The sequence below is a fragment of the Anser anser genome, assembly GCF_964211835.1.
Source record: "Anser anser genome assembly, chromosome: 2".
In the NCBI taxonomy this organism is placed as follows: domain Eukaryota; kingdom Metazoa; phylum Chordata; class Aves; order Anseriformes; family Anatidae; genus Anser; species Anser anser.
In genome coordinates, this window is record NC_139721.1 from 104,777,351 (window position 1) to 104,804,982 (window position 27,632).

At 36.0% G+C, this 27,632-nt stretch overlaps 1 protein-coding gene and 1 long non-coding RNA gene across 4 annotated transcripts in view; one reads left to right on the top strand and one right to left on the bottom strand.

Moving 5' to 3' along the window:
• Positions 1–27,632, top strand: part of CNTNAP2 (contactin associated protein 2) — a 1,168,055-nt gene that overhangs the window by 147,920 nt on the left and 992,503 nt on the right. The gene's annotated exons all lie outside the window — the stretch shown is intronic.
• Positions 1–27,632, bottom strand: part of LOC310895520 — a 44,857-nt gene that overhangs the window by 16,483 nt on the left and 742 nt on the right. Inside the window, exon 2 of the long non-coding RNA XR_014580751.1 lies at positions 25,752–25,974. This is a non-coding gene — a long non-coding RNA (uncharacterized lncRNA). The remainder of the gene's footprint in view (positions 1–25,751; positions 25,975–27,632) is intronic.

The following is a 27,632-nucleotide window of genomic DNA, read 5'->3' on the forward strand; positions in this document are numbered from 1 at the left end:
TAACCATATGTTTGGCTACACTGAATTCACCAGTGGTATATTTTAGGACTAGTGACTGGTGACCGGGAGTCTCACTAGGTTCAAAGTCAGCGGAAGACAGTCCTCGATTTCTGGATTTGGAAACAGGTAATTGCATTTGGATTAAGGACTATAAGAAATTGTAATAACTACGGTTTAAGGAATAGTTAGTCTGACCTAGCATGTAGAAGTCCATTGGGCATGCTTCCAGAAGGAACCAGATCTATGAAACAATGTACATTATTCCCAGAAGGTAAGTGCAGAATTTCAGAATCATATCGCAGGATTCAAAGGTAGAGTAGGTTGCCCAGGTTTGCTTGTCCAATTGAGATTTGAAAATCTCCAAGGACGGAGTTTTCATAACCTCTCTAAGAAATTTGTTCAAGTTTTTCACCTCTCTCATTATTACTATTTCTTCTTATTACCAAGGAGAATTTCCCCCTCTGCATCATGTGACTGTATTTCTAATCCTCGTATTTTATACCTCTGAGAAAAATCTGTCTCTTTCTTCTCTGCAACCACTCATTAGGTAGATAAAGGCTGTAATTAGATCTCTCCTTCAGCCTTCTCCAAGCTAAACAAAACCAGTTAATTCTCGTTGTTTCTGTTCTTATACCATGTGCTCTATCCCCTGGCCATTTTAGTTGCTGTCCACAGGACCCTCCAGTTGGCTGGCATGCTAGCAGATCTGAAATTGGATAAAGTGTTCCAGATGCAGCTTCACAAGTGTCAAATAAAAGGAAATAATAACCTTATATCAATTTGCTGTCTGTGCTTTTGCTAATGCAGTGCAGTATGTGATTAGTCTTTATTGTCTGAAAGGGCACACTGCTGACCTGTGTTCAGCCTAAGATCTAGGTCCTTTTCTACATAGCTGCTACCCACCCAACCAGTCAACAGTTTGTATATATTCATGAATTCATTCCATCCCAGGTGAAGATGTTTGCATTTACATTTTTCAGACTTTTTGAGCCTCATTGTCATGAAACTTCAATTTTTCCAGTTTATTTGGGTTCCTCTGAATGACAGCCCAAACCCTCCAGCATATGAACCACCCCCCACAATTTGATATAATCTACAAACTAGCTCAGGCTCCAACTCTCCTGTTGCCAAGTATTGTTTACCACTATTGACTCCTGAAAAATGTCATTTATAACCAGATTTTAAATCACTGGTCATCGTTCTTTGAATCCAGGTGTCTAGTCAGTGGTAGCACCCCGAACCTGTAGTCCACCCAAACAGTATGTCGTCTCAGTTTTGCTACTAGTATACTATGGGAGGCTATTACAAAATCTTTTCTAAAGTCAAGGTAAACTACATCTAGTGCTCTCCCCTATGCACAAAGCCAGTCATTTTAAAGAACTTGAGGTATGAAGATCCTGGTATTGATAGCAGTTGGATTTTTAACACAGGGAGAGCAGGAATAAAGAGAATGCTGAATGGTTTTGCTGAGAAGGAAGTGCACATCATTGAGATTACTCCAGAATTTGTGTTCAAGCTGCTTTTAAAAATATCAAATATATTGAAGAAATAAAATAGTGGCCTGGAACTTAAAAACTCTTCCTTGTACATTTGCTTAGTCACTTGTGTTTCTAGATGGAACAATATGCTAGAAAAAAAAAAAAAGGGATCCCATAAAAAAAAAAATCACACACAAAAACAGTCACACCATGAAAAATTTAGCACAGATTCAGGGATTTTGGAAAAAAATAGATTTCTTTTTTCAGCAAACTTTTTTGATAGTCCTGAGGAGGAACTGAAGCTGTAATTACAGCACCCTGAATCATTTTAATTTATGCTGATATAAAGAATTAAGTGTCAAGAAATATTCTAGAAGGGGCACAGGGAAACAAAGAAGACATTAAAGAGTAATGGACCTACAAGAACATGACCTTGAAAATCTTTTTATTTTATTTAAAAGGTGATGTAATAAGGAGGCTTTCAAGTGCTTATCATCAAAGAAAAGTCAAAAGCCTATAACTCAGCTGAATGAGAGTGAAGGACTTGTGGTTTCAAAATCCTCCAGAATGCTGCAAGACTACTTAAAATTGAGACCTATTTCTTGTCTGCTACCATCTTATTTGTTCTTGCCCTCTTTTTTTTTTTTTGTGTGTGTGTGTGTGTGAGATATTTATGTTACTATGCTATATAAGAAGTGTTTGGGCTTGTGGAAATTATGTCAAATTGTTTAATAGAGTAAAAATCATCCCACCATCTTAAAAATGCCATGAATATGCCATGCTCATTCATCCAGTTACACAATAGATCACAATTAAGGACAAAATCTATTTAAAGGTGCCATTATTTTCAAGTTAAGCATGTACGCAGTAATGAACATGCAGAGTCAATAAGTCCATAGTTTATGAGAGTGTTTTGGAAAGGCTGTACTGTGATGACCTATTATGCGGATTAATTCTATCATTCATAGTTATATTTTGGCTATCTTGTCTATTTTATACTGTGTTTATTTTCCAATCCATCTATCCCTACACATGGCTCCTGACAGCTTACCTACTGTATCCTAAATCCAGAACTTGAAAATCAGGAAAATTCCTATTCATTTCAGAGCTTTTTGTTTGTTTGTTTGTTTGTTTGTTTTATGTTCTTTTTGGCCTCACTTTTTTTGAAGAACTCTTACTAATTTCACTCAATTTTATAAATTCACAATAACTTTTTGCATGTTTGCTTGGTAAATAGCTAACAAGTTAAAACTCCCATAGCATGCTGTGCTTGCGAGTTACTTAATAAAGCTCTCAAGCCTTCCAGAAATCTGCACACTAGCAGGATTTTCAGTTGAGTGACTATTGCTTCTCCCTTCCATTGAAGTGATACTAGGTTGTCTAATGGAATAGAGCTAAAGCACATGATGACACCAGCTGTTGGCAAGGAGAAGGAACAATAAAATCCTTAAATAGACAATCAGGTACTTTTTCAAAACTTAAACAGCATTTGAGAGGATATCCTTTTCAGAAAAAAATGAGATGTTTTCAGTAGCAGAGGTACAGTAACAGAGATTTGATGACCTATCATGTTTTTGTTTCAAAACATTGCATATTTACAGAATATAGAAGAACATCAACTCCTATAAGCAGCCCTTTTTTTTTTTTTTTCACCTTCGCGCACTGAAATAATCTGCTTTTAAATTTGAGATATCTTACACAGTGCATGGAGCTGCAGCAAAATATAAACCATTTTTTTAAAATGTCTTGGCTTTATAGTTGTGGACTCTTGAGTTTCTTGGCATTGAGATATATTTATATTGTAAGAAGAGAAGCTGTTTTGATTAGTTAAGGGTTGTGGGCTTCAGCAAATCAATGGTAAGTACATAGTTTCATTAATACTGTGCAAACTAATTTCCAAACAGAAGACTGTCCTTGAAGTTAGGCCATAAGCACATATTTAATGTGAGTCCTGCAAAGGTGTAGCCAGTGTTGCAGTGACCAAAGGAACACAGAGGGGCAAAGAAACAGGGGAACATGATCTCTAAATTTTTACATTCTACATTTCCCTTTACTTCCAGTGAAATTTTAGTAAGCACCTGTCTTTGGAGGTAGGCAGGAATGGCAATTAAGAGGAAATCTGTCATTTAAAGATTCAAAACAATTTGATGAATCAAATGTATTTCATTTTTGGGGGTTTTTAAATATTAGAACTCTCAGCAGAACTGTTAATACCAGGCAGCACCTCCTGTATGATAATTTTCTTCTTATGGTTTCCTCCAGATTGTCATAACATATACATCAGCCTACACCTAATGTACCCTCTGTTTGCGTAGTTTGCTACTATAGTACATACATGTTACAGAGTTGTGGTAATTTCCAGTTTCTCAGCAGTGTTGGCTTAAATTGGTAGTTTTATTTTCAAAATCACTATTCCTCTATGCTACTGTATTTCAGTTGCTGATGAGACAGCTTTATGTATTTTTCTTTGAGTGTCAGTCTTTTTAGTAAACTATGCAACCTTTGCTTTTAGACAATGTAGATAATATGAAGATTAAATATTGAAAACTTCTAAAATAATTTTAATGTGTTTTACATACTTTCATGCTGGGAGACGGTTTTTGACCTTGAAAGATAATTGCATAAATTTGCTTCTATTAAAATCTTCCCTCACTCCCCAATAATTTAATAAGTATAGAAGCCCAATAAATAAAGCATGTAATGTCAGTGTTATGAAAGCTTAATCATTGGTCATTATAGTAGAACAAAGTAATTTAATAATTACCCTGTGCAGTACCATTAGTGCATGTTAACTAACTGCTCAGATGTGAGGCAACTGAGGAAAAGTGTAATATCACTCCAAAGCATAATGAGAGTCACCCTCTCTGTGCTGCAAGTGGCATGCTTCCAAAGAAGGTATTGGAGTCTAATACTCTCAGATTCTAATGCAGATGTGCCAGCTTAATCATGGACATGAAAAGATGGTGATTCCAATATGTGCATAGGTTATTACCTGTTAATTTCTATCCATAAAGAAAACCAACTGAACAAGGCTACAAGGCTATACACCACAGAGACCAGGGAGCCAGAGTGTTGTATAAGCCAATAAAATTCTGAAGAGCAAAAATTAGACTCATGGCAGGAAAAAAAAAATAATAAAAATCCTCATAGTGTGTTGTATCAAAAATGTTAATTTGTCATCCTTTTTTTTTTTTTTTCTAACAACTGGTACTAGATTTTTTGTCATTCTCACTCATGAATCAGTCCCACATAATATAGTGATGATACCTCCCAACTGTACTGTAAGGCCCACATTAGAATCTTGGAACAAGCAAACATTTTTCTGAAAAACACTGCTGTTCCCACAATTGATTTTCATCACGGAGAGATTGCATTGAGCATCTCAGTAAGCATTTCAGATCTGAAGTTATTTTAGATCTGAAATATCTAATATATATATGTAATAATATATAATCTAATATATAATATATAATCTAATATATATAATATCTAATATATATAATATTATATATCTGATATAATGTATCTAATATATCAGTATTTTTCACACACTTAAAAACTTACAATAAAGTCTGAACTCAATTCACTTTGCTTTGTTAAAAATAAAAATTAAAAAAATAAAAAAGGGTAATTGGCTTTTATGTAAAGGAGGGATTAGGATCAATAAATATCTCTAGAAAGTAAATCTCTCACCCCTGCTATTCCTTTCTCCCAGAGCAAGCCTTCCAGTAGAAGAATGTTGAATGAGGATATTTCTTCAAGAAAAAAATACGGTCACATGCTCTACTTTGACTACAGGTGAATGACTGGACTTTTCTGAGCAAAGCCTGTACTTACTTAATTAACTGTACACATTAAACACAGCATTTAAGATGTTAATATCCAGAGAATGTTGTCTGGAGCAGTAACAACAAATTATTTCAAGGGACAATAAGAATAACATACCGACCACATAATTTGCTTAATACTGGCTACTACGTTGAGATGCAGAGGGCTACACTATAATATCCTTACACTGAATATTCACAACATGGATGTTGGCTAAACATGTCTAGGAAGGAGTTAATCATATTAACTACAACTATTAAATAAGAAGCAACAATTAGTTGTCAAGAGAAAGAAATTGTAATTGTAAGGACTGAGTATGTATTACTATTAACATTTTGATTGTCTTGATGTTTTGAACAATTTACTGGTCCTGCCAATGAAATCATAACAAAAACAATGAATGCAATGAACTCCTTGTAATTTGTTCCTTAAAAGTGATGACCAGGAAAATAATGAAGAGCATATCAACACAGTGTCAGCAGCAAGTCAGAGTATTTAACAGCTGTCTCAAATTGAAATAAAAATGTGTCAAATAATCATGTAAGTTTTGTGACTGACAGCTAAAAGTCACAAGACTTTGGATGAAGTCACTGTCTCTGTGAAGAAAATAAAAAGAGAAACAGGAAATCCTGACTATAAGTTCTTCCATGAAATGATAAAATTAGTACAATTCATTGTTGAACAATAAATTAAACTCTAAGAAAAGATCATCCGTGTAGCCTTCCCATTAAGTGGTATAACATAAATAAAGGAAAACATAATGGAAATACTCTGACTCTGAAAAAGATAGTAAGGAACAAATTATCCACTTATGACAAGGGTGTTGAAGTGAGTGGACTTCAGAGGTTCTGTATACCCACATACAGTCAAAAATCCTTCTTATATGCTACAAAATTGGAACTAATGTCCTGGCACATATATGTGTGCAAATGTTTGAAGGTTTTGTGTTGATATGGGCTTAGGTAGTAATGATTCACTGGAGGGCAATAAAATATTTCTATTCAATTTTGTGATTTGTCAAACTTATGAAAGAAAAATCATACTGGAAAATCTGCTGTGTAATTCTCTAACTGACAGGTGTAGGCATATTTGGATGTTGTTAAACACGTGACAGTTCACTTTGATTCTAAAATGCATATTTATCTGCTTGGAGACTGTGCATGAGAATTCTTGCTAAACAAAATGCTCTGGTTTTTAACTGCTTATTTTTATCCCTTTGGTGCTATCATCTTTGGACTAAACATTAAATCAATATTCCCATACTGATCCCAGCTTCTGCACTAAAGAGATATTCATAAACTTCTCCTCAGTAATTTTTTATTTTTTTTTTTAAGAAATGGAACCCAAAACAGTACCTTTATACTCCATAGTACTCAAAGATTTTATCTTACTTCTACCCTAGCTGAAAACAGCAGAGTTTGTAAAGGAATTTTACAAATACATTCAAATAAGTAAATAAATAAATAAATGCTGGATAATTCCAAGGGCTAAGTTTCTCATTTCTTTCTTTAGGTATACTTACTAAAAGATATAAGATCTGTCAATGCCCTTTCCTACAAATTTTTACAGTATGTAAAAAATGTATGTATTTATGCTATGAGACACAATTAGCCCCTGAAGTTGCATTTTACATAAGACATTTACATCTGTGAAAAGTTGTTATAAAATGTTCCTAGCCATTTGCTTTCATTACAGAATTTTAGAATCATAGAATCATAAAATGGTTTGGGTTGGACTTAAAGATGATCTAGTCCAAAACACCTGCCATGGGCAGGGACATCCCTCACTAGGATCAGGTTGCCCAAACCCGATCCAACCTGGCCTTGAACACCTCCAGGGATGGGGTTTCCAAAGCTTCCCTTGGCAACCTGTTCCAGCGCCTTGCCACCCTCTGAGTAAAGAATTTCTTCCTAATATCTAACCTAATTCTACCCTCTTTTAGTTTAAAACCATTACCTGTTGTCTTATCACTACACTCCCTGTTAAGGTGTCCCTCCCCATCTTTGGTCTAGGCCCCCTTTAAGTTTTGGAAGGCTGCTATATGGTCTCCTCTGAAGCCTTCTCTTCTCTAGGCTAAACAGCTCCAACTCTCTTTGCCTGTCTTCATAGGAGAGGTGCTCCATCCCTCTGATCATCTTTGTTGCTCTCCTCTGGACCTGTGCTAACAGGTCATTGTCTTTCTTGTATTGGGGACCCCAGAGCTGGAAGCAGTACTCCAAGTGGGATCTCATGAAAGCAGAGCATAGGGAGAGAATCACCCCCCCTTGACCTGTCAGCTATGCTTCTTTTGATGCAGCCCCAGATACAATTGGCTTTCTGGGCTACATGCACACACTGCCATCCCATATTCAGTTTTTTTAGCCACCAATACGCCCAAGTTGTCGTTTGCTGACTGCTCTTGATCAGTTCATCAGTCTGTACTGATAGTGGGGATTGACCTGATACAAGTGCAGGGCTTTGCACTTTGCCGTGTTGATTTTCATGAGATACACATGACCCCATTCCTTGAGACTGCTGAGGTCCCTCTGGATGGCAACCGTTTCCTCCAGCATGTCAGCCACACCACTCAGCTTGGTGTTTGCAAACTTGCTACGAGTGCATCCAGTTCCACTGTCCATGTCACTTACAAAGATGGTAAATTATACTGGTACCAGTACAGTGTTCCTTAGAACACCACATATCATTGGTCTCCACCTGGATATCAAGCTGTCAACCATAAGTCTCTGAACATGACCATCCAGCCAATTCCTTATCCACCAAGTGGTCCATCTATCAAATCTATACCTCTCCTTTTTAGAGACAAGAATGTTGTGCAGGACAGTATCAAATGCTTTATACAAGTCCAGGTAAATAATGTCCCTTATCCACCAATGTTGTAAATTCTTTGTAGAAGACCACCAAATTTGTCAGGCATGACTTGCCCTTAATGAAGCCATGCTGGCTGTCATCAATCACCTCTTTGTTTTTCATGTACCTTAGCATAGTTACCGGGAGGATCTGCTCCATGATCATTCTGGGCACAAAGGTGAGACTGACTGGCCTGTAGTTCCCCAGACCTTCCTTTTATCTGTTTTTTAAAAATGGGGGTTATGTTTCCCCTTTTCCAGCCTCTAATCATACTTCATTACAAATGACTTTGCAGGCTGTAAGCAACAGAGAGTGCATTACACTACAGTGGAATGCTTTTTAGTCAAGAAAGTGTAAAGAGTAATGGGAGTAATGGGAGTTACCAACCACTATGTTTTGGGGTTAAAGGATTGTTATGTTAAATTTTTATTCTTGATAGTTAATTCTAATATGAATTCCCCCTATAAGTAATACAATCAGTGATAATTATGCAGTGGGTAAAATTATTATTGATCTTTATAGATTTCTTGGCTTTAGGTTAAGGGTTAATTGCAATTTTCTATTGTATGGATTTTTGTAAATGCACAGAACTGTCAGTAGCAGCATTGATTGGGTGTTGATGTAAAAAGAGTTTGTGAGAACACTCAGGTTTGGTTTTGGTCACAGCTGGCATGTTTATGAGCCAGTGTGGAGGCAGCTTAGATGAGAATGTGTGCTATAATAGCCTAAATAGTTAAACAATCTTGTAAATGTCATCCAGAATTACAACTCTCCAAATGTCCTACAGGGAGGACTACATCCTGAACTGCCAGTGTTTTGCACCTTTATTCCAACTCTCTCTCTCCCCCTTACACACCCTTTACTTAATGGGTGGAATGTCTGAAGAAAATAATGCCAAAACAGAAATACAGTATGTAAAACAGTATAAACTACAGGAAATTAATTGTAAATTAGATGTTTAGTCTTCCCTGCTTCCCTTTTGTATTGGGGTTGCTTGTATCTTTTATTACATGTATTTCTACATATTGTTGGCAAAAAGGATCAGTCACTCAGAAAGGATGACCTCTCAGATATGGTACAGTCACATAAGGTTTAAATCACTGCCTTTTTTTTTTTTTTTCCTTTTTTTTCTTTTTTTCCCATTTTAAAGAGTCAAAGTTGTCTCAAGAAGTATAGAAATGCACTGCAGTTGGTTATAATTAGCTCGAGGTAGCACTTCTTGTAGTGGGGTTTATTCTTTGAATTGCCTGGAATTCACTTTGACAAGCAGTGATCTACAGACATTGTTAAAATGCTTGATGTGGCCATTTCAAAGCTATTAGAGACTCTGCTTCTCTTTCATTTGTGTCAACACAGCACTTTCAAAAACTATGATAAGTTCAAAATATTTACGGTTATTTATACATTTATATAATTCCGAAAGCATGCAAATTTCAAAACAGGATACAAGGCATGAGATGTTATTCCTATTCTTGAAGAAAAGCCTGTCCACCTCTCTCTCAAGGGAGGCTCATTAGCAATCTGTATCACCTCTAGTCTTGCTTTCTGGGCTGTGAGTCATTCCAGCTCTGCTACACAGCATTCTTCCCTCCCTTGTGTACAAAATGGGCATGCACTATTAGTTTTACTGCAAAGTAATTTCTGCTGCCTAGAAAACCTCTTAAATTCAGCTTTAGGAATTTGAAACATAACTTTGAAGCATCTTCAGTTTCAGAATCCTACAGTCTGTCAGTACTTCCTGGCTGCAATATGGAACATGCAATTTTACGGAAGCATGCATTTCTTCATCATGAATTCTTTATATAATATGTGCACAACCTATAGTTAATGGTGTGGAAATGTTTTATTGCAATTTCCTCTGTTAAGTAGATGTGTTTCTAAATTATTTTGCCTAAAGCGTGAATTAGGCCTCCTGCAACTCATTCAATACTAAATCCCACTTTCATTTAGACTCCAAACTGCATGCAGTGTATAAAAAGAATCTCATCTTGCTCAGTGTTTCCTTATTCCACCTTTTCCAATCTTTTGGTGAGAAATACCTTGTGGCTATCCAGTTGCATTATATGATTTAAAATGCAGCCAGAGTAAGACAATAGGCAAACAGAAGAATTAATAGCACTATAAACAGAAAACATTGAAATTGGATAAAAGACTAGCAAAGAATTGAAAGAAAGATGTACTTATATTACTTAAAACTCTCTTTCTTCTTCAGCTGTGATCTTCCAGCATGGTGGCAGACACACTAGCAGACTGTGCAATTCTTACGCCTTTGATTTCATCCTATTAAATGAAATCCTAGTTGAGGATCCTTCATCAGAGCGTACTTTTCAAACAAAATTATACTTCTTGCAGCCAGTTTTTCCTTTGAAGCCTCCTAATCCCCAGACAGTTCTAATCCTTTCCCCCCTAAATGTTATCTACTTACTCCTTCTTTAAGAGGAAGGCTGACAATGACTCCAAGATCATGTGTCATATCACTTGGAGATGCAAAAATCTCTTTGTTGGATTAGGTATCACTTCTCACATTTGAATGGCTAACTATGAACTTCCCATTTCAGCAAAGGATAAATACTTCCTCTCCCTCTGATGAGTCACTAGAAAGTTTCAGGATGAATTATGGCTTACCCTGGATGATCTAGTATGTTGTATATTATTTTACACATTCACACACTTTCTATGTATAACCTCTAACTGGGTGAAACTTATTGGTGGCTCTCAATGGGAATGAACCATTTTGAAATGAAACGAGTACAGACTCCTTTTCCTAAACATACTGTAATAGTACGAGTGAGCCAAATACAGCCCAGTTCCCTTTAAAATGCATTAACTGCCACGGCCATGCATAAATCTATGAGAAAGATCTTACAATATAAAACTCCAAGGATTCGAAGGAGATATTTATTTCTGTTTTAAACACAATAATTTGAATGTTTAGAAAAGCACTAAAGCAATTACAGTACTTTCTTTTTTTCCAGAGATCTGATGCACGATTTCCTTTCAACTTGATGTTTTACTTTTGGTACTGTGGAAAATTCCTGCATTTTGGAAGGACCAGGAAGCTTACAATTCTGTCTGAAACAGTTGGAATGGGAAAGATTAGTTAGTTTGGTAACAAATCATATGTAAGTGGTGTTTTGTTGTTTTTGTTGTTTTATTTGTTTGTTTTCCTCCATGTCAATCTTTTAGCACCCAGAAGTAACGTGGTTGGTTAAATTATAGATCTGCATGGCCTCTTGATTGAAGATTGTTGTGAGGGTGACAGAGCACTGTAACAGGTTGCCCAGAGAGGTTGTGGAGCCTCCTTCTTTGGAGGTATTCAAAACCCACATGGATGCAATCCTGTGCAATATGCTCTAGGTGACCCTGCTGGCACGGGGTTTGGACTAGATGATTTCTGGAGGTTCCTTCCATCCTCAACCATTCTGTGATTCTGTGATGAGAATTACCTCACAGAAACAATGCCCCAAAAAGATGAATTTAGTTATATATTTATGGACATGGAGATCTTAGTTTCTACAGCTATAACAGGCCCTTAAATGTCAACAAAAATGTGCAACTTCTTATTTATTGGATAACTCTTTTTTTTTTTGCTTGTATATATCAGAGAACTGAGTTATTTTGCTATGACTGTTATTGAAAAATGTTACCATCACAGAAGGGAACAAAAGAGACTGACCTCAAGCTAAGATTTGCAAAGGAAATTGGTTTGGTGGCAAGCAGCAGTGAGTCAGAGTCTCCAGGCAAACAGCTTTTCATCAGAATTCCACTCTATGATAATGTGTTTTAAATAAAAGGAAGTGGATATTTTTAAATATATAAAATACAGAATATAAATTTGTACTACTTATTTTGGCTCTTAGTTACAGTACTCTAGAGAAGCAATGTGATTTTTGTGCTGTAGTACATTTCTAAACCAGAAACTGGAGGTAATGCCTTAAGAATGACAGATGCCTTTTCAGCAAGGAGGAAAAAAAAATTGTCCAGATTTCCAGAACTGAGAGGGCCAAGGAAATCTAGCAAAAATTGAGATCTTCATTTATTTACTCCACTTATTTTGCATGGAATTCAGTTCATCAGAACAATAACATCCCTGTTAAGACACATCTGGTTCAGTAACACAAATTTTGCACTGAGTCTTTCTTCATTCAGAATTCAGTTTATTTTTCTTCCTATGTCCCTGAAGCTTTTTAGATAAATTATAATGTGCTGAACTAGGCAATACCACCAACTATACCTGGAAAACCTGACCCTCCCTCACATATTATAAAATGGGATAGACTAGCTTTCAGATTGTAATGGGCAAATTTTGCATTCACAAGCATGTATTGGCTTCTGCAGTTCCTGAGGATCGAGTGTGGTGGTTTCACAATAATGCTAGCTAAACTCCACCATACCTCTCTCTCACTCCCTCTCCCCAAAGGAACAGGGGGAGAAAATATGATGAAAAGGGCTCAAGGGCTGAGATAAGGACAGGGAAATCACTCAACAATTACAAGGGCAAAACATATTTAGCATAGGGAGATTAGTACAACTTATTACATATTACTATCGGACTAGAGCAGTGAGAAGTAAAAGCAATCTAAAAACACCTTCCTTTCCCATCCACCCTCTTCTACCTCCTCCCCACTGAGTGGCACAGGGGAATGAGGAATGGGGGTTACAGTCAGTCCCTAATGCTTCATCTTCTACTCCTCCATGAAGGAGTCGCTCTCTTCCCCTGCTCCACTGTGGGGTCCCTCTCACAGGATACTCTCCTTTCTGAACTGATCCTTCCTGGGTTTCTCACAAACTGCAGTTCTTCAAAAACTGCTCCAATAACGGTCTGTAGCACAGGGTCCATCCTTCAGGAGCAAACTGCTCCAGCTTGGGTTCCCCCCCAGGCAGCAGCTCCCACTAGACCACTTGCTCCTGTGTGGGCTCCTCTCCATGGGCTGCAGGTCTGGACCAGTCTACTCCTGCGGGACCTCCTCCACGGGCTACAACAGCAGATTATTATCTGCTCCACCATAATAAGATTTGTTGAGGAACTTGATACTGGAGTTTGAAAAAAAGTAGATTACAGCTCTGAATTAAATGTTGGGCTACATTTTCATGTACAGTATAATCGATATTGTAGTAACACTTTATAAATATACCCTAACTAAAATCCTGAGTCAAGCAGTCTATAAATTTGAAAACAAGTCTTGATCATAAAGACAGGGAGTATGGCTCAGTCCTACTGTTTTGTCTGTCTTTAATTCTGGTTGCCATTAAGAAATCTACATATGATTGATTAAAATTTGGCTGTAAAAATTGATGTAAATGAACAACAATCACAGTGAAGGGTCTGGAGTGGAAGACGTATGAGGCGTGTCTGAAGTGACTTGGTTTGTCCATCCTGATGAAGAGAAGACTGAGGGGACACATCATCACAGTCTCCAGCTTCCTCTCAAGGGGGAGCAGGGGGGTAAGCGCTAATCTCTTCTTTCTGGTGACCATTGATAGGACCTGAGGAAATTGCTTGAATCTGTGACGGGGCAGTCCAGGCTGGATATTAGTAAATGGTTCTTCACCAAGAAGGTGGTTGGGCACTGGAAGAGGATCCCTAGGGAAGTCACAGCACCAAGCCTGCTGAAATCCAAGAAGTGTTTGGATAACACTCTCAGACATATGGTTTGATTTTTTGGGCGGTCCTTTGGGGACTCAGGAGTAGGACTCAGTGATCCTTGTGGATCCCTTCCAACTCAGGATATTCTGTGATTCTATGATTCTATGAAATGGTCTAATTTCTCCATTTATTTTAATCAATTACTTTTAAATCATAGTATTGTTTTTTGTTTGTTTGTTTTACCACCATTTATTGTTGAAATTGTGTTTTATCATGCAGACTTCTACTTGACAGGCATGAATTGAGCTGGTGGAATTTATGCAATTTATGCTCCATTAATCCCTTCGAATTATTTTGATATTTTCAATACTATATAAAACTATGATATCATTCTCCTATAATTTATAGGGTTATTGTTGATTTAAACAATAATCTTGGTACTGCACATATATTAGATATATTTTGGAGCAGGCCACAAATAAATTTGAAGTAATCTATCTTTTCCTTATCCTAATATATGTATAGATGCTTTTTGAAATACTGACAGAGATTTTTTATATTTTTTTTGTTATATGAGATTATTTTTTATGATAGAAGCATTAGTTTCAGACTTAATTTGATGAGATTGTTTAAGAGTGAAGATCTACATTAGAAAATGATACAGTAATAGGAAATCATATCTTTATTTTCAGTAAAGCAACTTAACTCTAGTGATTCCAGTAAAATTATACTAAACCATACTAGCTGCAGGTATAGCAGATTATGCACATTTCATTTTAATTGCAGTCTCTTCATTATTATTCCCCGAAGTGTTTCACCCTACCTAGATGTATTGCTACATTTGTGAGGAGTCTCTATAACACCACCTCATTTTCTGCCTTCAAATACCTTTCCTAAGTTTGCTTTCTATTATACAGCTGTGCAGTGTTAAGGCACAACACTGCACTGCTGTGTTGACCTATTTGCTTGTCGTTCTGTTCAACAGTGTTTGCTGTTTGTCTCTTGCTGAGTTCACAGTGTGTAGGATCTTGAAATAGAAAAGATGTAACTATTTCTTTGTTTTGAGTTTATAGAGCAAATAGGATATTACAGTTCTTAGTTCCTAGGCCATATGTGGGATATAAATTAATCTATGCTCTACTGGATGTGCTCAGTGTTGTAAATGCACTGTTCATGGCCATAGAGCACTAGACAAAATATATTTGATGTGGAAACCACATAGGAAAAATACTGAAGAAGTTCCTTTTTTTTTTTAATTAGTTATGATATCCCCTAAAAATTGTTAAAAATTTCCTTTCACATCCTTCTCTACTGCAGGTCAGTAAATTCATAACCTTCCAGTCAGAACTGTAGAAAATATTCACATATTGGTGTCTGAATTTTTCCCATATCTAGGGTAAGAGGAGAAGGAGGAAGGGGAGAGTTAATGAAACAGAAATCTGTACAAACATACTCCTGGGTTTTGGAAACACTTTGTACTTTAGTTCTGTTTAGCACTTCTGGCCTAGCAATTCAGAAGGCCAGAGAGCATAATGCCACTTTTTCATTTGACGCTTAGCATTTCTTAATAGGCACAAAAGGCTATCCTTACGTTGGAACTTGTTTTTCTTCCCTCTATGCATAATTCAGCATAGTTCATATCTGAGACAGGTAATGCTGATTTCACCCAAAATTATTTCTCTCTCCCTCTGCTGCTGTGTGTGATTCCCTAACTCATTTATGTCAGCTTTATGTCCTTGTGACTTTGTTGATTTAAAAAGATTCACAATTCAATCCATGCTAGAAGCATCTTTACATGGAGAAATACGATTATATATATATATATATTAATCCTTTATTAATGAAATAGTTTGACTTTATCAAGGAGTTCTCTAGAGCCAGATTATTATTATTATTATTATTATTATTATTATTATTGCAAAATATTGTATTTGGAAAACGAGCTTAACCATCTGATATTTTTATCTATTCGAAATGTAAATGTCAGAAAAGATACTTATTATCAGACGCCAGTAAGCTCCTCCTTATAGTAAAGTATCCATTCTTACTGCTTTTCATTGAAAAATACATAAACCAAAAACTGACGAGGTGATGAAAGTATAGTGTATTATTTGTAGAGTATAAATATTCTACAAAGCAAATCAAACTTTTTTTTTTTCATTCTTTTTGAAGTTTATTTTTTAATTCTTATTAATTAGGCCTTCAAATTATTAAAGTTTAAGCAGATTTCTAAAGCTTCATCAAAGGTCCTTACGGTATAATGCAATTAAGTTTCAGTTGATTAAGAAATTATAAATAAATGAGATTTGTTTCTATGTGAACAATGCACTCAGATAAACTGGTTTGTGGAACTAATGTGATAAAAGGAATGCTGCAGGAGGGTTGTCACATTTATTATGCAAACTTGGAAAATCCTCAGGATTTAGAACTTTTTAACATTCTGTTCTCAGACTGGCTTCTATTGATTTGATTTGATTTGATTTTTGATATGGAAAAACAGATAAGATGTAAATTATTTCTTTTTTTTTTTTAAGTCAATTATTCACTACAAGTCATGGCTAGAAGACATTTGCATGTTTAATTCAAGCTTAGTTCTGGAAAAAATCTGTGCTTTGTACTTTTCAAATATTTTAATTAAACCAATGGCATTTATGAATATGAAACAAGTGATAAATGCATTTTATTTGTTCAAGAGATTACTGATGAATGATAATATTCTAATTTGGAACAGTTTTACAGGTTCCTTAAAGTCTTTCAGAGCTTTTAATGTTTATAGTAGATCAATGTTTTTCTAACTTTAAAGTACACACAGCAGCAAATAATAAACTCCTTTTTATGCTTGATGGTATCATTTCTAATAGAGACTAATATGTATATAGAACATACAACCTAAAATAAGTACCAGAATATATAGATTGGATGCTTATCCTTTTTATTATATTTTATTATATAGACTGGATGCTTATCCTTATTTGTATAAGATGCGTGTTAATTTGAAAATATATTAACCATTTAACTGTTGCATCCTAGGAGAGGCATATCTGACTAGGGATTCTGAAAAAAAAAGAATGTTAATTCATATCTGTATTTGATAGGAAATATCATGGAACCATGTTTTGGTAATGAACCTTACAGTGTTTTCTTGATAGACATGCAATTTTTAAAAATGCACGGATTATGTTCGTATTCTCATATCATCTCACTGGGCATGCTGCTCTGGTGACTTCAGTAAACTTATTCTATACGTTTCCAAAAGTAATATGAAGACAATGGGATCATTTATATTAAGCAGATTTTTCAATATTTTGCAAGACTTTAGTTGCAGTCCTTTTTCTTCTAGAATACAGCCTACTGAAAACAGGCTACATATTGTCTAAATTAAGGATTAGATCATTCTTCTGTGAAAATCTCATTCATAACTGAACTGGATTTTAATGGTATCGTCTCTTTGATTTCAACTCATTTTGATTTCAACAATGGATTTATCCCAATAAAGTATTTAGCTTTTAGCCTAGCATTTTAAGAAAGGGAAGCTAGGGTAGTCTAGCTTGTTGTCTCTATGCTGCTAATAATTGTTGGGTATGTTGACCCATTTAAACCTAATTTGAAAATTCAAAAAGAAATAAAATGTGAGATTTTTTTTTTTATAATCCATGGCTATATATATGGAAACATATCTGAACTGGGGTGCCCCAAAGAGGGAAAGACAGGTGGTTAGTAGTTGGTTCAGCGGCAGGCAAGCAGCAGGCCATTTGGCTCAGCCTCGTGGCAGATTATTCTGTCCTAAAGCCCAATTTGATGAGGAGAGCTAGGTTCATTGCAGCATACTTGGGGGGAAAACACAGATTAGGAAGGTAACAAATACACAGGAAAACAGGAGTCATTTGTTCTATCATGTTCTCCCCAATTTGGTTAAATTATAAGGCAACATATAGGCTAGATGTAGCACAAACGTGCATATACGAACAAGAAAGAAAGAGAAGAATGCATTCTTTGTTTTGTAGCAAGTATTATATTTCTTCACTGTTTAAAAAGAGGATTGAGGAACATTTCTCTTGAAAATATATTCTGGGAAAAAAATCATCTGAATATTTCCTTTTGCCAACATGAAGATATAAAATGAAGGCATCAAAACTTCTTGATTTGAGAGCATGTTTATTAAATAACAAAAAATGAAAATTAGAAATATTTAATTCAAAAAATTTTGCAACGATGATTAATCTTATGTAAACAATTTTTATCTTGCTCCAAATTTTAGCAATAGCCCCATTTTCCTGAAATTGTAATTTTTGATGAGTTGGTAGTTTTGAATAGAAAAGGCATTCATTCACAAAACTTCTGAGCAGCTCTTCTGTACGTATGAGATAAAAGTTCATCTCATACTGAGAGCAAAGTGATAGATCTTCTCTTAAGGATAGATACACACAGGAAAATGAAGAATCCAGGCAGAAACACTAGTATTTTGCTTTTGATTACTTCATCAACAAATTGCAATGCACTGCTCATTGTTTATGAGAAAGTACATTCTTTTTCTTACTTCAGATTGTAAAAGTTTAATTACCTAAATATTTTCATTGATTTATTATATTTTCCTATTGGGAAAGGGTTCAGCAGTATATTTTCCAGCCCATTTCATAGTTCAATTTTGGATGGGCCTAGTGGCAGGATTTCATTCCTCTTCTCAGCTGCAGAATTGATCTTGCAATCTGTAATGCTTCTTAATGGTCATTTAAAATGCAATTTATTTCTTTATAGCTTTTTAAATGCCATTTGAGCAGTATTGTTAGTTTTTTTTGTGTTTTTTTTTGTTGTTGTTGTTTTTGTTGTTTTTTTTTTATTGTACGAGGATAGAAAATACGTTCTACCAAAAAGAACATGTCGTATGCAGCAAGATGTACTCAGGCTTGATCAGTGGTCCGATCTTTTATCCGCCTTGCTAACAGCAGTTATCAGCAATATTTGCCACTATATATTTCATAGGCGTATGAGCTATTTTTCTGGTTTCCAAAGAGTTTGTGACTAGCGCTTACCCAGTTTCTTACATGAGAGACACACACTTCCATATCTATATATTTCTTGTTTCTGTTTGCCACTATGTTAGAATATGGTGGGTAACTGAAAGGAAGCTTAGAACTTGACTTCTGAGAAGTTCTTTCTTTGAGAAGAAATGCCTAGCAGCATGCCATCCCAGCAAGTTAATGTAATACGTTTATTTCATTTATTCTGCAAAGTAAAGAAATTTCATGCATCTTCACTGCCAGCAACACTGCAATTATTTCTGCAACAATTTCTGTATTTTTGCAAACTAACAACTGATTATTTATTTTCACAGAAAAAAAAAAAAGGACACAGGAACAAAAATAATCATCTTAAAACTTGTACAAATTGGACATTTAATGATGATGTAATGTGTTATAGGAACAATGGAGTAATTTTCCACCCACTGGAAATATGGCAACTATTTCTATCTGTGTTTGTCAGCAACACAAAACTGGGATCTACATCTGGGATCCCATGAAAAAATTGAATGTACTTCTAGGATATGTAGCTTAATGATGCATGATGGAGCAATCTGCTTTCACAGTTGAGAATGAAAAGGGAAAGGAATCTTATAGATTTGAGATAGTTGTTCCCGCTACCGCAGGGACTGCACAATATTGTATTTGCTAATACCATGAAGTCCGGAACGATGACACAGCAACAACACAAATCAAAAATGGCAAAATGAAAAGAGTTTATTTTCATTAACTTCAGCAGCATGGAGTTAAAACCTAATGACTACTGAAGTTACATGTCTATAAGTATTTTTTTTTTTGTTTCCTACCTGACTTTCTTATTCCCTCTTTAATTCTATCACCTAAAAACTGCAAAACTATTTAGAAAGCTGAATGACAGATGGAAGGGCAACATCAGGTAGGGCTATAGGGGTGTTTGGAACCATCTTAATACTAATTTGGATGCATTCTACATGCTCAAAGATTTAGCAAGTAAGATTAGCAGGCACAGCCTACATGTGTTTGTCAAGAGATTCCTGGTTTAAAATCAGGTTAGGTATCTTATGTTGTGACTCTACTTTCACTCCTCCTACAGTGCACACAATTGCTAATGTATTCTATCTATTTTTACTGATCCTGACCATAATACATTCTATCTTTTGATGAAATTTGACTCTATTTAACATGTTTTGTCAATGCTGGATCACCTTTACTAAAACTAAGAGCAAACATTTGAGCAGTGATTCATGCAGGATTTGATGGAAATGGAAATTGAGAGAGAAAGGAAATATCCCCCATGATTAAATCAGCAATAGCTTGTTTTATTGGTTTCGCCTTACAATATACTGGCATCATGATGTATAGCAACCCTCTCCTACCCCACAGCTGTAATTACAGAAAAAACAATACACTTTTAATGGGTGCTATTAATTTTAGATTGAGAAGCCTTTCCAAATTTTCCTCTCTTAGTAGCTGTAAAGAATCCACAAAAATTCATTTTTATCTACATTAATATTTGTAATAGGCAAGTCCAGGACTGAAATTCTATATGACAAATACCAAAGCCTTAACTAATAAAAATCAATATAAGCTGATTGATATCATAGTGTTAGAGTGATAAGAATATGTCTTCTGTTAAGTCCATTAGTAAGGCTTTCTTGCACACTTCTTGCTGAGTTGAGAGACACCTTCCTAGATTCATTTAGGTAAATCCATCTGTAAATATGGATTTAGCTATGCTTCGGTAAGAATGCCTAATTGCTCTTGTTTGGTTTTCCTCATTGAAAAATGATGGATAACTATTTATCTTCTTTTCCCAACTGCCTGTGGTCTATTTCGAGTACTGTGTTCAGTTTTGGGCCCCTCGCTACAAGAAGGACATGGAGGTGCTCGAGCGAGTCCAGAGAAGGGCAACGAAGCTGGTGAGGGGTCTGGAGAACAAGTCTTATGAGGGGCGGCTGAGGGAGCTGGGGTTCTTCAGTCTGGAAAAGAGAAGGCTCGGGGGCGACCTTATCACACTACAGGTACCTTAAAGGAGGCTGTAGCGAGGTGGGGGTGGTCTATTCTCCCACGTGCCTGGTGACAGGACGAGGGGGAATGGGCTAAAGTTGCGCCAGGGGAGGTTTAGGTCAGATATTAGGAAGAACTTCTTTACTGAAAGGGTTGTTGGGCATTGGAATGGGCTGCCCAGGGAAGTGGTTGAGTTACCATCCCTGGAGGTCTTTAAAAGACGTTTAGATGTTGAGCTTAGTGATATGGTTTAGTGGAGGACTTGTTAGTGTTAGGTCAGAGGTTGGACTAGGTGACCTTGGAGGTCTCTTGCAACCTAGATGATTCTGTGATTGTGTGATTCTCCAGATTGAAGAAAAGGAAGTAGTGACAAGATTCTTTGGTAACCTCCAAAAAGAAAAAGCTTTGTGTGGCTGCCTAGGCTGGACTCCAGGGACTGTAGGAGAGCTAACAGCATGTCTAGAGGATCTGCTCTCAACACTAGTTTTCCACCACTAATTTTGGATAAAGAAATGTCTTCAAATATTCAGTTGTAGTTGAACTGTTTAAGAAAAACTTTTTTCTTTTTTTTCTAGGAACAGTAGTAACATCATAATATACAAAATAAATGGTCAAAGCAGTTGCAGAAATTGTCAAATCTGCTATAATGATAGTTCCAATACTAGTACAGAAAGTTTTATAATTTAGTATGACATTTGTATCACAGTGGACTTAACATCATAAGTGATAGGAATGTTTTGCTATTATTAGAAGACTTTACAGGCACACGCTTGGAACCAGTGTCTAACAAGCATTTCAATAGCATGCAGCAAGTGATGATATTTTGACAACTCTTCTTGCTTAAATATAATAAGCGAAAAGTAAGAGGATGCATTCTTTTTCTCAAAATATCATCAGTATCATCAGTAGGAGTTTGAAACAGCTTTCTGTATTCCGTCTCGCTCAGATTTTACTTGAGTTGCATAGTCTTGAAAAGCCTTGAAAAAACTAATGATATGGATGTAGTTTCATTACATCTTTATCAGAATTTCACCTGCTGGAAACAATTCTATCTTGTCAGTCTCTTGGGGACTCCTTGAGAAAAGTTTCAGCATACCTTGCAAATGTTAAAAGTATCTACCATCATTTACCCCTCTTATTTCCAATACTTGCAAGGAAAAAGTAAAGTGTAGAATAAAGATAGTTATAGCACACTTACACTGCAGCTGCGTATTATGTTGGTAGGGTAAATGATCCTTAACTAAACTGTGCAGTCATAACTAGGCTGCTACTGCTACTTGAACTTGCTGATTTAAAACTAGCTCATTTATCTGTATGACCAAATAATTTCTGCAACTGGATCACAGAGTCACAATTAGTCCTAGAATTCACACACAATACTTGCCGTTGCTTTCTGTGAAGGTGTGGCAAAACAAACATAGCCTCATAGTATTGAATATTTTATATTGGATTATTTTTGAATATTTTATGTACGTCGTTTTGAAAAAGTTACAGAGTAAGATTTTCTCTTAAGATTTTGGCTTAAAAGATGGCTGATCTGAATTGTGATTGGTTGACTAGTATTGTAAGAACAAAAGAATTTATCATAAAGGAATATTTCTTTCTTTGAGAATGCCAAATGCCTTTTTTTTTTTTTTGTAGATATGATAGAGCAAAAATGTGAGATGCAAAATTGCTCAGTAAATACTCATTAGTTTGACATGCTTTTTGTTTTGAGAATGGTTTGGATGGAATAACGCTTTAAAGATAGGACTGAAACCTTCTGTTGGTTATTATTAAATCAAAATAATGAATTTGTAACTCTTGGTATTACTTAAAATATTCAGTCTCAGATGAAAAACTGTAAAGTCCAGTAACTGTGTCAATGACATTGCTTAAATGATGCTCACAATCGCCATTTTATTTTTATAATTGTTCCTTGTACTACAATGGAGATACCATATATTTCAAATCATTACAGTTCTGTCTTCTTGCAAGCCAGGAAACAAGGCTTGGGAATTCTTTAAATAGTTTAAAATATCTTGTTCATGCTATTATGGAAATCTGTTTTTTGCAGTGATAGTATTTAGACCAAGAAGAGAGGTAACGAGACAAAAAAGCTCATGATATTTTAACTATATAGGATTTAATTTTTAAATGGATTTAGATCAAAGGATTTAAGTCAAAGCATTTAGTTATTTTCATTGGATGAGTTATACTAGCAGAATACTATTGTATAAGACTGATTTGGACTGGTTTATATAATGTCATCTATTTCTAGCTGTAGACAGTTCCAAAATGATCTTTGATCGCTACTGTGTGGCACATTGAGCAGTAGGATTGAAATGTGTGTGTTTATTTAAAGTGTAAAAACAGTCATCTCTTTCACAAACTCACTTATTTTTTTAATGTTTAAAATTTGAGTTATTAAACATAATCTCTGCTATACTGCACCTATTTAACAGTTTCTACACCAGAAAAAAAAAAAAAAAAAACTTTCATTACTGGTAAAATCTGAAGAAAAAAAAAAAAAGAAAGAAAGAAAAGAAAGTTAGTCTTCTCTTTGAGGATAAGTAAAATAGGAAAATGTTATAGTCCATAGTTTTGAGATGAAGAGATAAAACTATAACAAAGAGGCACATAAACTGAAATGTTCTTATTGGTTCTTCAACTTCTGAAAATCATTTGCTTGGGATGAGTTTGTGTCATAATTTCCTCTCATAGATGCAGATATGAAAGAAAAGAGCACAGAAACCACACAAAGAACAAGCTCACCAGTTTCTTAGAGATCACCAACTGATTTGTTCCATGCAAATATATCCATACTTTTTTATTTATACTGGAAATAAAACATTACTACTTGCTGAAAGAGGCAAAAGGGATGGACTGAAACTGTATTAAACTCCAGATGGAGGGTGTCAGGCAATATTCCTGAGACGTGTCATTTCCCTTCTGCAATTCTGAGTTTTCCTCAGGAAAACTGGGTTTTGCGGATCAACATGAGCTAAAATGGCAGACAGGTGTTATTTTGCCTAGAAGGCACAGCATTGTTCTTATTTTTTATTTTTGTGTTGTGCATCCTAGGATGGAGTTGATCTCAGAGGTAGGGGAGGTCTTCCTTAGGTGGGTGGCTGGTGTCACTGCAGGGAGGCTGAAGGGCTGAGTATACTGATAGTGAGGGGAGTGGCATGCAGCTTGCTGTGGTGTGGAAAGTCATTGAGGTATTTGGAAGCAAGCGTGAAAGCAACTTAGACTGATGACTGCTTGTTGAGGCTACAGGATGAAAGTCCCACTTAGTTCCTATTTTTCTGTTTAAGAGGCTGAAGTTCAATTTTATTTGTGTTACATTTGTCTTTCAGTTGTACTGGAGAGCTCACTATGCAGGAAGACTTAGGTAGACCCTTCTTGGGGCTCTGAATCATTCAAGGTGCATTTAAGAGTCTCCAGCAGCAGCATCTGGTCATGGCTAAAACTGTCAGCCAGGTCTGGAGCAACTCTTGCTTAACCTGAGCCCCTGGCCCTGCTAGGAACAGCCCTGCAAAGTGACATGGGTAGAAGGTGCCTTTTAGTAGGGCAAAGAGGGCAGCCGGGCTCCACAGCCCCTGCTGTGCTGAGAAAAGGGGAGAAGAAAACCTGCCACCAACCTCCTCCCTTCATCTCTGCTGGAATATCGTTTCACCAGCAGCAGCCACCACCCTCCTAACACAGAAATCTTCCTCAGAGGACTGGAAGAGGAAGGCCCTTGTAGGCCTTCTGTTTTGGGCACCTGAGGCCTGAGGCTGGCTGCAGGCCAGGACACATGGGGTTCAGTAATTTTGACAGAGCACGGCTAAGAATTTAAACAGTGTTCAATTTGCAGCTAATTTATAGGTAACATTTAGATTTTATGTAAACTTCAGACATTTTTTTTCAAGAAAGTTTTTGGGGTTTAGTATGTATTCATGTCTTCAGGCTGAAGAGTTAATTGAAGACGGTTATTCATAGTACCAACTGGAAGTCCCCAAGTTAGCTACTAATCATCCCAGCCAAGCTCATACACAGGGTAGTTCAGAGTAGTATTTTAAGTTAAATGTGCCAAGAACCTGTCTTGCTCTCCAGGGTGATTAGTCACTCAAAACTCATGTTGCAGACTGTACGTTCAGTGTAGTAGAAAGATTAAACCAGGTAAAGCTCAATTCCCTTTTCTGGAGGAAGCATTATTTTCTTCAGGGGAAAAAATAATAATAATCAAAAACTAATAATTCATCAGTGTAATTAAAACAAGGGTTATAGCTATGGTGAACATGTATGGAATTATTTTTATTTATCTATTCATTTTCACATCCTTGTCACTGGTTTAACATAATTTCATGTGTTTCTTGTAGTAGGGTTTTCTGCAAAGCAATTTCTTCAACAGTAAGAAAAGTTTGAAGCCACTGTTCCAAATTGGAGGAGCCTGACTCCAAAAGCTCTCTAATTAAGGCATGTATTTATTATTCATTTCTGGCTTACACTAATTTGTGGCAAATATAATATATGATCTTGTCTTTCATACAGAATGAAAAGCTTATGTTAAATGAGGCTTCCTAGTGTCGTTTACAGAAAAGAAATACCGCTTCTTCCTGACTAGTGACAAAATTCAAAATTCATTATTAAAATACTTGTTTCATACAGAACAAAATTTTACAGAAATGTAGAGTTTGAGGGGAGAAGAAAAACTTAATGAGCTGTTCAAAACTGGAGGAAAAAATAATTTCTCTATTTGAGTTGCTATAGTAATTATTAAACTTGTCAAAAGGAGAATTCACTTTTTCATATTACTACAGGCCAATAGTAATCACATGCATATAGTAGACATATTCTGTTTCTTTGTTTTAATTATTGTTTTAATTGAAATTATTTAGAGCTGTTTGAAATACTTTCCACTTTCCAGATCATATTATTTCCTAGTTATGCATACAAGATATATTGAGATGTTAAGAAATTATATAAAATAACACAATATAAAATAATGATGTAAGAAAACATATCGTAAGAGGCGGATCTGACCTTAATGAAGATGCAGCCCATGGAAAGCACACACAGGAGGAGGCTCCTGGAAGAAACTATGGCCCATGGAGAGGAGCCCATGCTGGAGCAGGTCTTCTGGTAGGCACTGTGGCCCATGGGAACCCGTGCTGGAGCAGTCTGTTCCCAAAGGACTGTACCCCGTGGAACAGACCGATGCTGAAGCAGTTTGTGAAGGTCTGTGTCCTGTGGGAAGGACTCCATCCTAGAGCAGGGGAGAAGTGTGAAGAGAAAGGAGATAATTATGAAATGCAGAGATGATTACAAACTGATTGCAACCCCCGTTCCCCATGTGCCATGCCAAAGATAGGAAGTAGAGGAGTCCAGGGTGAAGTTGAGCCTGGGAAGAAGGGGGATGGTGGTTGTAGTTTTGTTTGTGTTTCTTACTATCCTGCTCTAATTTGCACTAAATTAATTTTTGAAAGTTCAAGGCTGTTTTGTCTGTGACTCTAATTGGTGAGCGATCTCACTGTCCCTATCTTGTCACGAGATTTTCATCTTATTTTCTCCCTCTGTCTTGTTGAGGATGGGAGATGAGAGTGGTTTGATTGGGCATGTGGCACCCAAACAAGGTCAAACCACCACAATGGAATATGTATGTAAATCAGTGTCAAAAGCATATTTTGCTTGGAGAAGTTTTTCAATAGAATTTTAATCAAAATTCAAAACATAATAAATTGTGGGATCAAAATATAGAGCATTTTCATGAAAATATTTGAACAATCTCGATTCCCTTCTGAAAAAGCAATTGCTTGAAAACACTTATGAGAAAAATGAAGAGTAATTTTCTACTGAGGACAGAGATGTTCTTTGTTTAGTGCTATAAGAAAAACATCTTCTACGTAGATTTATTTTATTTTTTTAATGTTGTTGTTACAATTTTATTCATCTTCACTTTCTCTGGTCTCCCAGCTGAGAAAAACTGTGCATACCTTCTTTTGAAGCCTTTCAGTAATTTACTGTAATCAGACTGCAAACTAGTAAGACACAATGGAATATTGTGCCTAAAAGGTACAAAGAGAAGATGTTGAACCTCACTGGCAATAATCATCACAATATGTTGACCCATATTTCTTAAAAATAAAAATAAATAAAAATATAACAATAAAAAAAAGAAATAAACAACTTTGACTCTTTTTTATTCAAGACTGTTTAATTCAGTTTTGTGTAGTTGTGGATGTGTGGTATGATTCCTAGCTGGGCCACATAAAACAATCACAGCTTAACCTTTAAGGATATAGCAAGACCATCCAGCACAGAGGATTTCAAGAGGTTAGAGTTTGAATTGTTGTTCACTGCCTTTGTGCACAGTCTTTTACACACCACTTAGTGCATCAGATGACAGGGAAATAAGGAAGGACAGCAGGAAAGAATAAGATGTAAAAGGAAAAATAGACTGGGTATCTTTTGGTATCCAGCCCACTGTACATGAAGAATATCTGGATTGATTATTTATGAATAGCTGACATAAAGGTAGGCAGCTTCTGCTAAAAGGAAGAAACACACCCCAACAACAACGTTTACATTTTATAGGCATAAGTTCCATACATCAGTATAGCTGGACTTCAGTTTTCAGGAATCACACCCAAGAACTGAAGCAAGTTTTTACCACTTACTTTGTTATGGACATGTTTTCATACAAGGTGGATGGGGTTTCAACTGATGAGAGATGTTTATATGTAGCTTTGATTTTTAGAGGGGAACAAGCCTGAGGACTGAAGCAGGTCAGCCAGCACTGCGCAGAGCCTGGAGTTCATTCCTTGTTATTTTCAGTTCCATTTTATAGTCAGACTTTGGCTCCTTTCTCCTCACCATCCTCTCCCCAATCCAGCTCAAATATTTACTTTTTTCTTAATTTTATTT